The following is an 18,396-nucleotide window of genomic DNA, read 5'->3' as shown; positions in this document are numbered from 1 at the left end:
TTCAAATGCAAGGTTATTGGACTTCCAAAGAACGCAAATTTCATCAGTTTGTTGGAGCTCAGAGTGATGTATTGTGCACTAAGATCTTTTCAACATCTGACCAGACAAGTTCTCTTCCACACGGACAATCAAGTAGTAATGTACTACATCAACAAGGAAGGAGGCTCAGGCTCTCTTCCCCTTTGTCAAGAGGCTCAAAAGATTTGGCTTTGGGCAGCCAACCACAGCCTTTTTCTGAGAGCAGTCTACATACAGGGCAAACAGAATTCCTTGGCAGACCTCAGCAGAATTCTCCTGCTCATGAATGGATACTCAGCTCGGCAACTCTTCAGTCCATCTTTGCACAATGGGGCATTCCTCAGGTAGACTTATTTGCAGCTCCCCACAACCACAAACTGCCCCGCTTCTGCTCCAGACTTTACTCTCCTCACCGCCAGGAAGCAGATGCCTCTCTTCTAGATTAGACGTAACTGTTCCTCTATGCATTCCTTCCCACTCCTCTCATACTGAAAACTCTTTTCAAACTCAAGCAGGAATCAGCCACCATGATACTCATAGTTCCTCGGTAGCCCAGACAACATTGGTTCTCCCTTCTTCAACTCAGCAGCAGGGAACCTTTACTTCTTCCAATATTTCCTACTCTGCGTACACAGAATCAAGGAGCTCTTCTTCATCCCAACCTGCAATCGTTATACCTGACAGCTTAGTATCTCTTGGGCTAACATCATTGCATTTCTCTCAGCCTGTCCACACTATTATTGACACTTTCAGGAAACCGACCACTCAACAGTGTTACCAACAAAAGTGGACTCGGTTTTCCTCCTGGTGTCTTTGTCATCATCATCATGATCCAGCTTCCTTGTCATTGGAATTGGTGTTGGATTATCTCTTTCATATCTCTGATTCTGGTCTTAAATCTACATCTATCAGAGTCCACCTCAGCGCTATTACAACTTTTCACATACCAGTCGAGGGAAAGCCTCTCACTGCTCATCCATTGGTCTCCAGATTCATGAAGGGACTTTTCAATGTTAAACCACCTCTCAAGCCTCCACCTGTCGACTGGGACCTTAATGTAGTTCTTTCCAGGTTGATGAAGCCACCATTTGAACCAATGCAGGCAACAACTCATCTCTTTCTCACCTGGAAAGTTGTTTTTTTCATCTCACTCACTTCTGCCAGGAGGGTCAGTGAGCTTCAGGCATTGGTCGCAGATCCACCTTTCACAGTTTTTTACCATGATAAAGTGGTTCTACGCACACATCCTAAGTTTCTACCGAAAGTAGTTACAGACTTTTATCTCAGTCCATTATTCTTCCAGTTTTTTTTCCTAGGCCTCATTCTCATCCAGGAGAAACAGCACTGCAAACTGTGGACTGTAAACATGCTTTGGCCTACTATATCAATCATAGGACATCTCCCCAACTCTTCATCTCATTTGATGCTAACAAGTTGGGTCATTCTGTAACCAAAAGGACAATTTCCAACTGGTTGGCTACCTGAATCTCATTCTTCTATACTCAGACTGGATTGCCTCTGCTCATAAAGTCTGTGCTATGGCAGGTTCTGTAGCTTTCCTCAGATCTACTCCTATTGAGGAAATCTGCAAAGCTGCTTCCTGGTCCTCAGTTCATAACTTCACTTCACATTACTGTCTGGAAATTTTTTCCAGACAGGATAGGCACTTCGGCCAGTTTTGCAAAATTTGTTTTCTTAAAGGCCAACTCTCCCTCCATCTCTTTCTAGTTAGCTTGGAGGTCACCCATGTGTGAGAATATACTGCCTGCTTGTCCTGGAATAAAGCACAGTTACTTACCGTAATAGGTGTTATCCAGGGACAGCAGGCAGATATTCTCACAACCCACCCACCTCCCCTGGTTGACGTCTTAGCTGGCTTATTTTAACTGAGGGACAACACGCCTATGTCGGGCGGGAAGGCACTCGTGCATGTGCAGTGCGGGCTAATCGCAAACTTTCTAAGCTTAAAGTTGCGATTCACTCCCGTCGGGGACATCACCCATGTATGAGAATATCTGCCTGCTGTCCCTGGATAACACCTGTTATGGGAAGTAACTGTGCTATATTGCCTGATGGAAGGCAAATGTTAAGTAGCTCATGTAAGAAGGGCTGTCAGTTTTGCACCAAGGGAGTCATTGGGGTGTTCAGGTACTTTGTGATGCCTAGGAATTTACACGGTGGCAAAACAAGTTTGTGACTGCTGTGTAATTTACAAAAAGGAAAAAAAAAGGAAAGGCGGCAGCCAAGACTGCAGCCATTTCAGAGCATCCACTTCGATTTTACTGAACTGCTCCCAGAGGGTAGATTCAAATATATGCTAGTACTGGTAGACTATTTAACTGGGCGGGTGGAGGCCTATCCCATGAGTACAGCCACAGCAACAGGTGTGACTAAAATTGTGTTGGAACAAATTATCCCACGATATGGAATAGTGGGGAACATAGATTGAGGTCAGGGAATTCAATTAATTTCCAGGGTGCTCCAAGGTATAATGACAGGATTAGGAGTACCTTGGGAGTTTCATACTCCCTGGTATCCACCCTCAAGAGGATAGGTGGAATGGGAGAATCAAATGATATAGAGGTAATTAACCAACTTGCCTTGAGCAAAGGGGCTCTCATTGTTTAGAACAGGGGACCAGTTCCTTAAAAGGCATATACTGGCGTTGTCTTTGCCTCTCCTCAGGGGTAAAGGGATTTCTGGCTCAACCATCGTTGTTAGAGATGATGGATTTCGGAGAGAAACCAAGTTACAGCCTGAGTGGGAAGGACCATTCCAAATACTACTCACCACAGAGATTGCTGTGAGAAGAGAAAAAGGATGGACTCGTGGAAATGCCTGCTGAGTGGTGTATGCAGTAGGAGACCTGTGGATTTATCAAAGTGAATTATCATCCCAGCAAAAACATCCTTTTATATTGGATTTTAATGTTTTATGCTGCTCTGAATTTCTTTGAATTTTTGCTTTGGACATTTGTTGGATATTGCTTCTTTGCTAATAGCGTTAGTCTCACACATATGGGATTTGGGGAATGTGGGACAAAGAAACAACTGCTGAAATATTAATGTTTGTGGGGTTGGTTGAAAATATCTATATTTTTCTGGTTTAACATTGAGGTTGTGTGTGAAACTAAGGGAATATGTCAGGCTTAATACAGAACAAGATGAAATTGATTCTGTGGTTTTCCATGCTGGGAAGGGAGTTGAGCCAGTATTGCTCATACACTGAACTCTGAATAGGTACACACTGAACTCTCTGAATAGGTGCAATTTACTATCATGGTAAAAGAGAATAATCCATAGGTAATACAATTCGATGCATGCTCCCTAATAAACTGTGGAGGTGTGTCAAGATTTTTAAAAAAGCACAGTCCAGAAGAAAAACGTGTCTAGACCAGGGGTGTCCAACCTTTAGGCTTCCCTGGGCCGCATTGATTGAAAAAAATGTTTCTGGGGCTGCATAAACGCTGCAGCAAGAAAGGAGGGAGCTAGCAAGACGGTAAACACCCTGGGGCAGCAGAGGAAAACACTGCATCGCCCTCGACCGGGGCCGCACCAAATACTTCACGGGGCCGCAGGTCTAGACACTTCGGCTCTGATTCTGCAAAGTGCATCCTGATTTTAGGCAGCTGTAGGCATCCTACAGCTGTCTAATCAGCCAATCAGGATGCATGTTTAAAAAAAAAAAAATGCTCCCCAGGCAGGCCACCTATATTGAAGGCACCTCCGGGAGCCTAGGAAGGACTGCAAGACCGCCTAAGGGCCTTAGGTGAATCTAGGCGGCCCTACACATCTCCCTAGTAGAGGAAGAGACGCTTACAATGTAGGCCAGCAAAATGCTGTAAGTAGACACGGCCGCTATACTTATCGCGGCAAGGGATCTCCCTGCCGCAATAAGTATAGCAGCCACCTGTCCGATTGCTGGCAGGAGGGTGCCCAACCCCTCCTGCCAGAAGATGTCTCCCCAACACTACTGATTGCTGGCAGGAGGGTGCCCAATCCCTCCTGCCGGAGGACGCCCCCCTTCTGGACCCCCCCCCCCTGCGCTAACACCCACTGATGACCACCCCTAACCTTCCCCCAACTAACCTCTAATTGTTGGCCAGCCGGGTCTTGCTATCGTCCAGCCGGCAGGCCTGCCTTGTCGAAATGAGGCGGAGGTTAGTTAGGGGTGGTCATCGGTGGGTGTTAGCATAGGGGGTGTCCTCCGGCAGGAGGGATTGGGCACCCTCCTGCCGGCAATCGGACAGGCGTCCACTATACTTATCGCGACAGGGAGACCCTTGCCACGATAAGTGTAGCAGCCGCGTCTACTCTAACCCGATTCTGTAACCGGCGTCTGTAACATTGACGCCAGTTACAGAATTGGGGCTAGTGTAGGCCTGATTCTGTATAGGATGCCCCTCCTGGGCGTCCTATACATAATCCGGGCCTTCATGTCCCAATTGGGGACAGGTATGGTAGACCACCCCAAGCATCAAGTTGGACAGTTCAAACATATTCTAGGATAAAAGATATAATTTCTGTTGTAAAGGGATATCTGAATCCTAAATGTGAAACTAAACAATGTAACACAATTGATATGACCATTAAGCAAACTTCATGGCAAGAACAAATTGAGAGAGAGAATCAGGAACAAAGTATTAATGGCACTTTATTTTAGATGAGGATTTTGGCTATAGGGAGAGATCCTATAACATGTTGTTTCAGAATTAGAATATAAAAGAGTAAGGTAATCAGACAAACTGAGAATTAAAAGGCTGCTTACTTTACCTTACTGGGGATCCATTGTGAAGGAAAAAACAAAAATAAAACCCACAAGATTACACTGTATATTCCAAAGCAAATAACTTTTTATTCTAGTAATAAGTATTATAGCAGCATTTGGCAAATCAGCAATAAATCAGTTTGGACATATACAATGGAGCAGAAAGAAAAACCTCATACAAACAGTGCCAGCATATGATGCAGCTTCTCTAAAGAAACTGATAAAACATGGGGGTTTTATACAGAAAGTGTCTTTGTCTTAGACCAGGGGTGTCAAAGTCCCTCTTCGAGTGCTGCAATCCAGTCAGGCTTTCAGGGTTTCCCCAATGCCTATGCATGAGATCTATTTGCATGCACTTCTTTCATTGTATGCTAATAGATCTCATGCATATTCATTGGGGAAATCCTGAAAACCTGACTGGATTGCGGCCCTCAAGGAGGGAGTTTGATACCCCTGTCTTAGACCATTCTACCCTGGGGGCCCTGGACAGGCATAGCTTCTGGAACTTTCTTCTTGAAGTTTCCATTCTTCACACAGGTACATCAGTATCAGTGCATTAGACTGGCATCACTTTATCAGTTCTTAGGTTCCCGGATAGAGTGTCCTGATGACTTGTATTTGCTTTCAGCACTGTCAAATAGCTCATTGTCTTTCCAGCATTGGTTGGTGTCCTTGAGACACTTCACAGCAAGAAATCTACACACTCACATGCTACACATTAGCATCTCAGCATCTGAACTTAAACCAGTTTGTACAAGTTCGTGACCAGCAACTCTAGCAAAATGCAGGAATAGGTCTCACAACCTGTAAAAGTCTCCCATAGGCTCCTGTCATCTATCTCAGTTCCCTCTTGGCGGCTCGAAGAACTGCAGGCTGAGGGCTGCCACACAAAGGGTGGCAAAGAGAAGACGAAAAGCATGGAGAAGGGGATAACCACCCAAAGACTACACTGAACTGAGGTACACTTCAGAGCCAGAGGAGGTAGGCACATAAGGGGCAGAGTGCACAAATGACATACAGTAGAACAATAAAAAACAACAACCCACAGGACAAATGCAGATGCACAGTACATACAACTTAGATCTTTGATTTATTGTACACAGCATGAAAATTGGGATGTCACAGTCTCAGCAGCATTCCATAGCTTCTTAAAGGAAAAGTGAATAAAGTTAAAAAAAAAAATCACAAGTACAGCAATACAACACATGGGTCATTGCTAATTAAAGAGCAGCAGTGAGATTCGTTAATAATATGAGAACCAGACCATAGGAAGCTATGAAAGCAATAAATACTTACAGGACATATTTGACATATGTTTCTTTCAGGTTGTAGTACAAGAGGCAAGCAATAAAAATAAAGCATTAAAAGAAACTAATGACTTGGCAGTAAATAATAAAAACAAAAGCACTGGCAAACTTGACAGGTCCATAATCTATCCTAGGCATCACAGGATAAAAACTATAACGGGGTAACTTAAGAATATACAGGATAAAACAATGAATCCTTCACAGAAATGATGTCAGGAGCCAAAAATAAAGAAAATATAAAGTCCGGCAAAATGTCAGAATGGGCACAAATAAAACGTGGGAGAGAAAGTGTCTAAGAAATTAAAAGTTCATGATGTAGCGTTTCAAGTGTATCAGGCTCTTTAAACTGGTAAGGTGCATACTCGGAATGGAAGGGAACTGCACATGCAAGGAGGGATACACTGGCTTCAAAGAAGTCCAGGTATCATCCAGCAGATGAAGCCCAGGGAGGTGATTCAAAGAAAGAGAGCATGTTGCCTGTACCGAGTGTGGAAACAAGTGACAATAATAATTCATTTACTAGGTATAGGTACGGCAAGAGACAGTATTCATGTACACAATGTTCATAAGAGGACATGGTGATATGTTTTTGTGTGTTGTGCACAACTAGTAAGGCATTCAAGAGAGACCATAAGTATATATTTAGTGTATTGCACAAAAAAACATTATGTCAGAAATGTGTGAATTGATCATATCCAGTGAGCACCAAGGAATAAACACTATAAAACCTTTTTCTTAATAATATAACTCCTAACTAAGCAGCGCTCAGGCCATGAAAACAAGAACTAAAAAGATATTGTGCAATTTAGATAGAAAAAAAAATGGGGAGAAAAAACTCCAAAATGGCCAATGTTATATTTTCCAGGGTATCCCATAAACCAAACACAACACAGAAATTACACGGCACAAACAGACAGAGAGCTCCAGTAGACCTTAAACTTTCTTTCATCCATCAAGGATTCAGGGCTGAACATAAATCTGCAAATAAACACACAGTTATACAAAAGAAAGAAGAAAAACAACATCATAGCACTAGACATATTTGTGTGCAACCTAAATAAAAGCAAAGTAAATTTCCATATAACACATGTCACAATAAGGCATAATTAAATGGTCTGGCGTCTAAATGTCTGCTTGAACTTCTGAAAGAGGAAACAAAGAATTTAGTCAATCGGCTACATTGCCCTGCCTATTTCATTCATAGGGCATACCTGCAGTCACGGGCTCACACATTCATAAGTGATAATGCAATCAGGGACACAACTTGCTAGGCTGTGCTTCAATCTACAGAAATAAGCAGATCTTACTAGTTAAAGCAAGTACAGGGTTAGATACAGAGGTATTATGAAGTATAGCAGTGTCAATGCTAAGAGAAAAAAAGAAACATTTTAAATCTTAAAGTGCAAATTCATTTCAAGGTTACTTGAAGCACAACTTTTTCTTTTTTTTTTCTCGGTTTAGCAAAAGATTCTTTGTGCCAAAACTGGTCCAAGATAGCTTTGCATGTATTCCAACTGACTGCTAAGAAAAAAGAAGAAACAATTCAAATCACCATCATAAGGAAACACATACTCATTGTAAAGAAAAAAGAAAAGTGATAGGGGAAACGCCCCTTGCCAGACACTGGTGGTAAATCAGCCGCTGACAATCTGCATCTCCAAGACCTGTAAAAGAGACCTGTACAACAAAAAAAAAGTGAAACATTACAACAATGCTAATGCAGATCTACTAGTCTCAACAGATTAAACTATTAAATTACACTTTCCACTAGAACATATGAATTAGTGTCAATTCATATTTGCTTTATACGGTTCCTACCCCAAAGAGCTTACCTAAACAAAAATAACTTAGAACTTTGCTCACACCTGCCTATTTCAACTGAAATATCCCTTATAATAAGGACATAATACATTCACACTTTCAAACACGTGACATACCCTGTTTATCAATGTACGCTATCCTGTCTGCAACCTGCCGCAACTATCATGCATCCAAATTCACATCAGCCACAAAGCAATCATGAATCTGCAACCTTCCATGATTCCAACCCAAATTATTTTCTTTCTCCCCTGGTAATTTCTTAACATCACCAATTTCTCTGTATCTTGTCTTGTTTCCCCAGTTCTTTCTTTTACCAAGTTTCAAAGTTTATAAAAAATTTGATTAAAAGCCAAATACTAAGCCTTTGACAACAATAAAAATAAGGGTGAAGACAAAGTAAAACATCAAAGATTAAAAATTACAAAAATGTAGACAAACACAGAATTAAACATAAGAAACAAGGAGAGAAGGAAGAACTACAAGGAGTAAAGGAAAGAGAACATAGATGGAAGAAAAATAGGGCAAAGAGAGACAACAGAAAAATAAAAAGAGAATTTTAATAGCCGAATGCATCTGTAAATAGGAAACTTTTTTTTTAAAAAGCATCTTTGAATTTATCTAAATGTCGCTAAACCATAAGATTAGGAGAGTTAATTCAGTTGATTGTGTAAAGCCTGTAACCAATTCACAACTAATTAGCATACCTTATTTATTTATAATACATTGCAATCCCTAAAACCATAAACTAAGAACAATTTGGGCAGGATTCACTAAACCTCCAAACCGTGTGCGATCCGTTTGCGTTTGCATGCTGGCCGACCAATTCAGTAAAGGCCTGCATGCAAATGGGGATGATCTTTAACACGCCCCCTACATGCTCCCTAACCATGGCCAGAGCGATCCCCGCTCATGCGCACACCCTGACAGTAGCAACAGGAGAAGCAGCCTCCTGTCACAGCTGTCAGGGCTCAGCCCCAATCTCTCCTGCCTGCCCTGCTCTGCCCAAATCTCTCTTGTCTGCTCCCGGACTCTCCTGCTCTCTGCCGCTGTTCCCTGCAGTGCAAGCCTGTGGTTATAAAGCGGGCCTGCACTGCGGGGCAACAGCGGCAGAGAGCAGGAGAGTCAGGGCGAACAGGCAGGAGAGTCTACAGTAGCTTGACATCCTGGCCCGACCTGATACCCGCCCTGAATTAACCCCAACTGGCCCCACCGCCTTACGACCAGCCCACCCACCGCATGTACCTTTTAAATTGTTGGGGGCAGAAGGAGTGCCTGGTCCTTCCTGCTCCTTAGGGCAAGGCTCCTCTTTGGGAGCAGGAGGGGGTGCCCGGTCCCTCCTCCTAGGCTTCCATCTTCGGGAGCAGGAGGAAGCACAAAGTCTTCCTGCTCCTGCACCCCCACGGGCCACTGCGCAATAGCGGCCTTAGGCCACACCCCAGTGCATCATCTGATACACGGGGAGGGGCCTAAGGCCTTGATTGGCTGAAGTGCCTCGGGTTCCTCTCCCCTTGGGAGGGGCCTGAGGCGCCTGAGCTAATCAGGGACTTCCTTAGGCTCAGCTCTAAGGAAGTCCCTGATTGGCTCAGGCCCCTCCCAAAGGGGGAGGAACCTGAGGTGTCTCAGCCAATCAGGGCCTTAGGCCCCTCTCCGTGCATCAGATGATGCACCAGGGTGTGACCTAAGGCCCAGGCACATGCATCGCTGGACTCGGTGGAGCAGGAGCAACTTTGAGGTAGGAGGGGCTGGGCCCAGCCGGAGGAGGTTGGTGGGCCTACAGAGCAGGAGGGACCGAGCACCCCTCCTTCTCCCAACTTGGATGTCGTGGGGGGGTGGGGCCCGGCCTGGCTGAGGGGTTGGTGAGCCTATGGAGCAGGAGGGACCGAGCACCCCTCCTGCTCCCAACTTTCGGTCCATCAGATCTGCAATCTTTTTTTTTTTTTACTATTTTTTTTTGTAGTTTTGAGCCCATGGTTTTAACCCACTTTAAACTCATGGATTAAAACCACGGGCTTGCAGGGCGGGGAAGGGCAGCAGGACTTTGGGGCAGAGAGCAGGACTTTGGGGCAGGAGAGATTCAGGGAAGATCGAGGCAGAGCAGGGCAGCATTCGGGGCGAGCAGGTAGGAGAGATTGCAGGGTAGAGAGCAGGGCTTCCACTGGGAAAGACGTTTTCGACTGGCCCCCAGCAGTCGCTTCTTCAATCTCCTGGAACTCAGGGCAATTTTCAGTGCTCTCAATGCTTTTCAGCATCTGCTTCATGACCATTTGCACGGACAATCAAGTCGCAATGTATTATGTCAACAAACAGGGGGGCACGGGATCTGCCTCCGTCAGGAAGCTCTGAAAGTTTGGGATTGGGCAATTCACCACAACACCTTCCTCAAAGCTGTCTACATTCAGGGGGCGGTCAATGCCTTAGCGGACAACTTGAGTCGTCTTCTACAGCCTCACGAATGGACTCTCCATTCCACACCCCTTCATCACATCTTCTCTCAGTGGGGAATGCCTCAGATAGACCCCTTCGCAGCCCCCCACAACTACAAACTGCCTCAGTTCTGCTTCAGGATCTACACTCCTCATCGCCTCGAGGCAGATGCTTTTCTTCTGGACTGGATAAATCTCTTTCTATATGCATTTCCTCTGTTTCCTCTAATTCAAAAGACACTGGTCAAGCTGAAGTCCGACCACGCCACCATGATTCTGGTTGCTCCTCAGTGGCCCAGACAACTCTGGTACTCCCTTCTACTTCAACTCAGCAGCAGGGAGCCCTACCTTCTACCAGTTTTTCCCTCTCTGCTTACGCAGCATCAGGGATCTCTGCTTCATCCCAATCTGCAGTCTCTACACCCGACAGCTTGGTTCCTCTCAACATAGCTCCTCTGCAGTTTTCTCAATCTGTGAGGGATGTTTTGGAAGCTTCACGGAAGCCTACTACTAGACAATGCTATCACCAAAAGTGGACTAGATTCTCTACTTGGTGTTTTTCTCATCATAAGAAGCCGCAACTTTCCTCCTTATCTTCCGTTTTGGACTATACAGTCTGGTCTCAAGTCTACCTCAATCCGAGTCCATCTTAGTGCAATTGCTGCTTTCCATCACCCTATTGAAGGGAAACCTGTCTCTGCTCGTCCTGTGGTTTCCAGATTCATGAAAGGACTTTTCAGTGTCAATCCACCTCTCAAACCGCCTCCAGTGGTTTGGGACATCAATATTGTTCTTTCTCAGCTTATGAAACCTCCATTTGAACCTCTTGATAAGGCTCATTTGAAGTATCTCACTTGGAAAGAGGTGTTTCTCATTGGCCTCACTTCTGCTCGGCGAGTCAGTGAGCTTCAAGTGGTTGATTGCGGATCCACCTTTTACAGTGTTCCATCATGAGAAGGTGGTTCTTCGCACTCATCCGAAATTCCTTCCTAAAGTAGTCTCGGAGTTTCATCTCAATCAATCTATTGTACTTCCGGTGTTTTTTCCAAAGCCTCATTCTCATCCTGGAGAATCAGCTCTTCATACTCTGGACTGTAAACGTGCTTTGGCATTCTACTTGGAACGCACCAAACCGCACAGAACTGCTCAACTTTTTGTCTCCTTTGATCCGAACAAGTTGGGACGTCCTATCTCTTAGCGTACCATCTCCAACTGGATGGCGGTTTGTATCACTTTCTGCTATGCCCATTTCCTCTTCACAGTAAAGTCATGGCCCATAAGGTCAGAGCAATGGCAGCTTCTGTGGCTTTCCTCAGATCTACACCTATTGAGGAAATTTGTAAAGCTGCTACTTGGTCCTCGGTTCATACCTTCACTTCTCATTATTGTCTGGATACTTTCTCCAGACGGGATGGACAGTTTGGCCAAACAGTATTGCAAAATTTATTCTCCTAAGTTGCCAACTCTCTCACCATCCCACTTTGGTTAGCTTGGAGGTCACCCATTAGTGAGAATACCTGCCTGCTTGTCCTGGGATAAAGCACAGTTACTTACTGTAACAGGTGTTATCCAGGGACAGCAGGCAGCTATTCTCACATCCCACCCTCCTTCCTGGGTTGGCTTCTCTGCTAGCTATCTGAACTGAGGAGACGCGCCCTGTGGTGGGCAGGAAGGCACTCGCGCATGCGTGGTGCGGGCAACTCGAAACTTCGAGTTTCTTCAAGCAAGTCTGCTTGTGAGACGTCCGCATCGGAGCTCCTTTGGATCACGTCACCCATTAGTGAGAATAGCTGCCTGCTGTCCCTGGATAACACCTGTTACGGTAAGTAACTGTGCTTTCTGCCACAGCCCCACAAATCTGGAATTCACTTCCATTTAATATAAGAGAAGAAAAATCACTGAGCAAGTTTAAAAGTCTCCTAAAGAGCTGGCTATTCAAGGATGCTTTCCAATAGATTTTTTATAATCTATAATAGCTTCAGAAAGACGATCTAATAGAATTAAGCAGGTACCTGTTCCCCAACCTTCTGTGTCTTGACCCTCCCCTGGTTTTATTTTTATTTTTTTTTTAGAATTGTATTTATGTCAATTGCTGTCAACCGCCTCCCTCCTTACATGTATTACTGTGAATGTTATGTTTGTCGGTTTTAATATTTTACTCAATTTTTGAACTTATGTAAATCACATTGGATTTGGACTATGCGAAGTAATCAAAGAAATTAAATAAACTTGAAACTTGAAACATAATATTAGCTGAAAAAAGGGGAAACATTTTCATCCCCAATAATACAGCACCTGATGGAACAATTACTAGGGCTTTTCAAGGTTTAAACACATTAGCTACAGAATTAGCTGAGAACTTGGGTATAGACATCTCATAGAATGTCTGGATACCTGGTTTGGGAAATGGAAAGGGGTGGTAGTACATGCACTTACTTCATTAATTGTGGGAATTGGGGTACTAATATCTCTAGGGTGTTATATAATTCTTTGTGTAAGAGGTATGACACAAAAGCTAAAAGAAACTATAACAAATTACGTTGAAAACACAGCAGTCAGTAAGTAATCTGCTCCCATTAGGGGAGAAAAAGAAGGAATAAGAGAAAGAATCATCTGTACATAAAAATTTGGTAAAAGTGATGTTATTACAAGGGAGAATTAACAAACTACCTGATAATGGGAATCAAGTAAAGATAATGTTATCAGAACTGAAAGCAGTTCATTACAATAAATAATGCAAAATTAACATAAGTATAATATAAAAAGAGGAGGGAATTGTGAGAAATTAAAATACTAATAATTTTATATAATTGTTGCAAAATAACACAAAGGGGGTGAACATTTGCATATAATACATCTAATCGGGTGTAGTTAAATAACAGAAACCATAAAGCAAAAGATATTACTAATACAGGCGGTCATATAATCAGTACCCTAAAGAGATAAAATATATTAATAAAGTGATAATGAAAAACTAAATGAAATACTGGTAAAATTCCAGGAGTTTGTCTAACACTGTAAGTATTGTTGACTCAAAAGATGGGAGGGAGCATTCCTGAGACATTGAATACAATCATGCCGCTGTACCGGGCCATGGTGTGCCCTCACCTGGAGTACTGCGTCCAGCACTGGTCGCCGTACATGAAGAAGGACAAGGTACTACTTGAAAGGGTCCAGAGAAGAGTGACTAAAATGGTTAAGGGGCTGGAGGAGTTAATGTACAGTGAAAGATTTGAGAAACTGGGCTTTTTCTCCCTTGAGCAGAGGAGATTGAGATGGGACATGATCAAAACATTCAAGATAATGAAGAGAATAGACTTAGTAGATAAGGACAGGTTGTCCACCCTCTCCAAGGTAGAGAGAACGAGAGGGCACTCTCTAAAGTTAAAGGGGGATAAATTCCGTACAAACGTAAGGAAGTTCTTCTTCACCCAGAGAATGGTGGAAAACTGGAACGCTCTTCCGGAGGCTGTTATAGAGGAAAACACCCTCCAGGGATTCAAGATAAAGTTAGACAAGTGCTCAGAACGTGCTCAGTTAGGGCTGGTCTTAGTTAGGGCACTGATCTTTGATTAGAGGGCCGCCGCATGAGTGGATTGCTGGGCACGATGGACCACTGGTCTGACCCAGCAGCGGCAATTCTTATATACAGTCAAGTGAACATTGTATTAAGAGGTGTCAGCAGAACCATAAGGACTATTGTTTTAAAAAGGGTCTAAGCATGTCACTTGAGGGGCAAGCATGTGAAAGAGGGTACAGTACCCAAATATGTTCAGGGTCTGAAGATAAGGGGAATGGAAGAAAGTAATTAGGGGTGGAGAGATAGGAAGTAGGTGTGAAGGATTTGAGTTTGTGAACTGTACTCTATCCAATGAGCCAGACAGGCAGGAGGGGCTAACTGAAAATTGTACTTACTATATATTCAGTGAATGTACTATGCCAGGTGTATCCATCTTGCCAATTTCTGTGCAGAGGGCACCCTTTTTAGGCCCAAAAAGTAAAATAAATATTTTTTTAATAGGCCTGATATTTTGCAGCCTATTAAAAAAAAAAAAAATTGGAAAAAAAAAAGCCAGCAGTAGCCCTGACAGCAGTGACAGGAGGCTGCTTCTCCTGTCACTACTGTCAGGATATGCACATGCTCCAGGATCGCTCTCTAGGACCACCAGGAGGACCACCAGGCCAGTCGGGTTTTCAGGATAGCCCTAATGAATATGCATGGAGCAGATTTGCATGCCTGGCACCTCTGTTCCATCCCCGTGGGAGTCCTGTCGGACTTGGAGGAGTCCCTGTGGGAGTCCCGTGGGCCTGGGAGGGATCCCCGCGATCCCCGTACAGACCTCTACTTCAAAAGCTTCAAGATAACTACATCAGAATAACCATGCCTCATCAAGGTTGAGTGCTCAAGAGCCATGCCATAAGACCAAAGCGGTGTGGGTTCTCCATGGGCAGCAGAACCTGACTGAGATCGCGATGAAGCTTCGTGTCCCACTAAAGACATACGAGATCTATATACCATGGATGATGAGACCAATCTGAAGCAACTAGGATCACGAGGCTGGGATTTATCGCTATCTGGTGGATGACCTGACCAAACAGAGGGAGCACATAAAGGATCTTGTGAATTGACTAAGGCTGAACCAAGGTGTCCAGTCCTAGGCAGCCGCGCTCTGTTCTTCGACTTAAGAAGCACTCTGCTTTAGCCATCAAGTCCATCTGGGGTTGATCCCAGTGTTGCACGATCATACGGAACACTCCTTGCAAGAGACCATTCTCCTGGGTCCAGGACTGAATGACTGCGGAAGTCTGCCTGAACGCTGTCGACACCGGCCATGTGTGCAGCCAAGAAAGACAGAAGATGTAATTCCACCCATTTAAATAGCATGTGAACTTCCTGGCACAAGGGAGTGCTTCTTGTGCCCCTTTGACGATTGACATACGCCACCACAGTGGTGCTGTCTGAGAACACTGGCACCACTTTCCCTTCCAGAGAGGGCTGGAAAGCAAGTACACTTCCCCCTCACTATTCGCAGTTTCGACGTTTGCGGTTTCGATTATTCGCAATTTTGTTTCCCCTGGCCCCCCTCTGAGAATCGCTCATTGGCAGCCCGCATCAAAAATAAAAAAAATGGCCCTGGGACTTGGATCAGGGCGAGGAGGGAGATGATCAGAGGGAGGTGATTGGAGGAGGGGGGCAATGGAGGAGGAGGCGATCGGAGGAGGGGGGCAATCAGAGGAGGAGGAGGGGGTGATCAGAGGGGGGCGATCAGAGGAGGGGGGCAATCAGAGCAGCGATCAGAGGAGGGGAGCGATTGGAGGAGGAGGGGGGCAATCGGAGGCAAGCAGCTGTCCCAGAAGCACGGACCTTACCTGGTGGTCTAGCGGTGACGCAGGGCAGGAGCAATCTTACTACACTTCTACCCTGTGCAGAGCTGTGCTGTGAGTTCCTGTGGTCACAGCATGGCTCTGCATGGGGCAGAAGTGTAGGAAGTTCGTTCCTGCCCTGCATCACCCCTAGACCACCAGGTAAGGTCCGGGGGTGGGTCAGAGCCGGCCCAAAAGTTATTAGTGCATTTTCCCTATTCACGGGCTGGCTCTGCCCCTAACCCCCGCAAATAGGGAGGGAGAAGTGTAATGCCAGCCGAATAGCCCAAAGTTCCAGATGATTGTTCAATCAATGCTGCTGAGGCACACTCCACTGCTCCTGAATGCAGTGGTCCCCACTGCCCGACAGGCTGGCATCTGTTATAAGAGTGATCAACTCTGTGATCCAAAGAGGCTTCCTGTGAAGCCACCAGCGCAGACTGCTGTGAGCAAGTTTCATCCTTGGGAGTGGCATCTGAAGAGAATGACACTACGGAGACCACCAAGAGAGGAGGGACTCTTGTTGAGGGTGCATGTGTGCACTGGCCCAGAGAATCGCCTCCAAGGAGGCTGCCATACATCTCAGCACCTGCAGATGCCAGGCCTTGGGAACTGGAAGGTCCAGAACTCTGATCTGCTGCTAAAGTTTCTGTCTGGGTGGCTCAGGAAGAAACACACATCCCTGCCGGGTGTTGAAGAGAAAGACCATACTCCAAGGTCTGTGAAAGTGTCCACTGGCACTTTTTGAAGATGACAATCCAAACCAAGCTTTGTAGCAGACACTACCACTCCTGTTGAGACGGAGACTAGATCAACCAGTCCAAGGATGGACCTGGACACCCTGCCTGCGGATAAAAGCCTACCATCACCATGGTGAAAGAGCAGGGAGCTGTTGTGAGCCCAAAGAGAAGAAACGTGAACTGGAAATGCTATTGTAGAACATGGAAACGCAGAAACCTGTGACGTTCCGGGAAGATTGGAATATGGAGGTAAGTCTCTGTGAGATCCAAGGATCCTAGAAACTCCCTGGGAGAAACAGCAGCTATGACTGTACGCACAGTTTCCATCCGGAAATGAGGAATCCACAGGAAGCGATTGACCGACTTGAGATCCAGAAAGGGTCTCAGTCCTCCAAGCCTTTCTTTGGCAGATGAAGTATAAGGAGTATCAGCTGAAGCCAGAGTTTTGGTCTGAAATGGGTTCTATCACTTGGAGGTCCAAGAGACGCAGACCTTTAGTTAGTGCAGGCCTTTGCCTCCTTCTCCAGCTGATCTGCTGTAGAGTCCAGAAACAAATCTGGAGGTAGGCAAAATAAATCAATCTTGTTCCCCTCCTGACTGATTTCCAACACTCACTGAGCCAAGGATATGCGAGTCCACTCTCGGTAAAACTGAGATAGCCAGCCCCCAATATGAGGAAGCACCGCCTGACTCCTGGCATCATTGGGGCTTTATAGGGGCAGCACCTGCCCAGGATGCGGATGCCTGTGGATGTTTGGAATTGGAAGTGTTGTAACAAGGATGGGAGCTGACCCTTGAATTAAAGTCTGCTTAAAATGGCCTTGGAGGCAGTGTCCCCAGCCCAGTGATGGATCCAGAGTCTGGCATGCAGACACCACATAAACTGAATCCTTACTAAGAATTCAAGAGTAGATTATAAAAGGCTTCTACCACATAATACACACTTTCCATCACTAGCTGGGGCCAATCCTTACAACCCTTTCTTCCTTTTCTGAAGTTACGGAAAAGGAAACTGCTCACCTTCTCTCCTCCAAACCCACCACCTGCTCCTCTGATACGATTCCTACCCCCCTACTCGGATCCATTGCTCTCACCTGTCACATCCTTAACCTTTTGCTCTCCATAGAAACATAGAAATAGACGGCAGATAAGGGCCCACGGCCCATCTAGTCTGCCCACCTTAATGTCCCTCCCCTACCTTTGCCCTGTGAATAGATCCCATGTGCCGATCCCATTTGGCCTTAAAATCAGGCACACTGCTGGCCTCAATCACCTGTAGTGGAAGACTATTCCAGCGATCAACCACTCTTTCAGTGAAAAAGAATTTCCTGGTGTCACCTCGTAGTTTCCTGCCCCGTAGTTTCCACTGTTACAGTTCCTGATATCTTCAAACATGCTGTAGTTACACCCCTCCTAAAAAAGCCCTCACTTGACCCTACATCCCTCTCCAACTACCGCCTTATCTCCCTTCCTATCCAAATTATTCGAACGTGCTGTTCACCGCCATTGCGTGGACTTCCTGTCTTCTCATAATATTTTTGACCTGCTTCAATCGGGCTTTCGCCCTCTCCTCTACAGAAACTGCCCTTGCTATAGTCTCTAACGACCTGTTCCTGGCCAAATCCAATGGACTCTACTCTATCCTCATTCTTCTCGATCTGCCTGCTGCCTTCGACACTGTTGATCACCACCTTCTTCTTGACATGTTGTCCTCACTGGGATTCCAGGGTTTTGCTCTCTCCTGGTTTTCTTCCTGTCTCTCTCATTGTACTTTCAGTGTATGTTACAGTGGATCCTCCTCCACTGTCTATTGGCATATCCCAAGTTTCTGTCCTGGCCATCTCCTCTTTTCCATATATACCCACTCTCTTGGTACACTGATCTCCTCTCATGGTTTTCAATATCACCTCTATGCTGATGACCTACCTCTCCACACCAGATATCTCTACATGAGTT

The sequence above is a fragment of the Geotrypetes seraphini genome, chromosome 11 (genome assembly GCF_902459505.1).
Source record: "Geotrypetes seraphini chromosome 11, aGeoSer1.1, whole genome shotgun sequence".
NCBI lineage: Eukaryota > Metazoa > Chordata > Amphibia > Gymnophiona > Dermophiidae > Geotrypetes > Geotrypetes seraphini.
Note: the sequence above shows the minus strand (reverse complement) of the source record.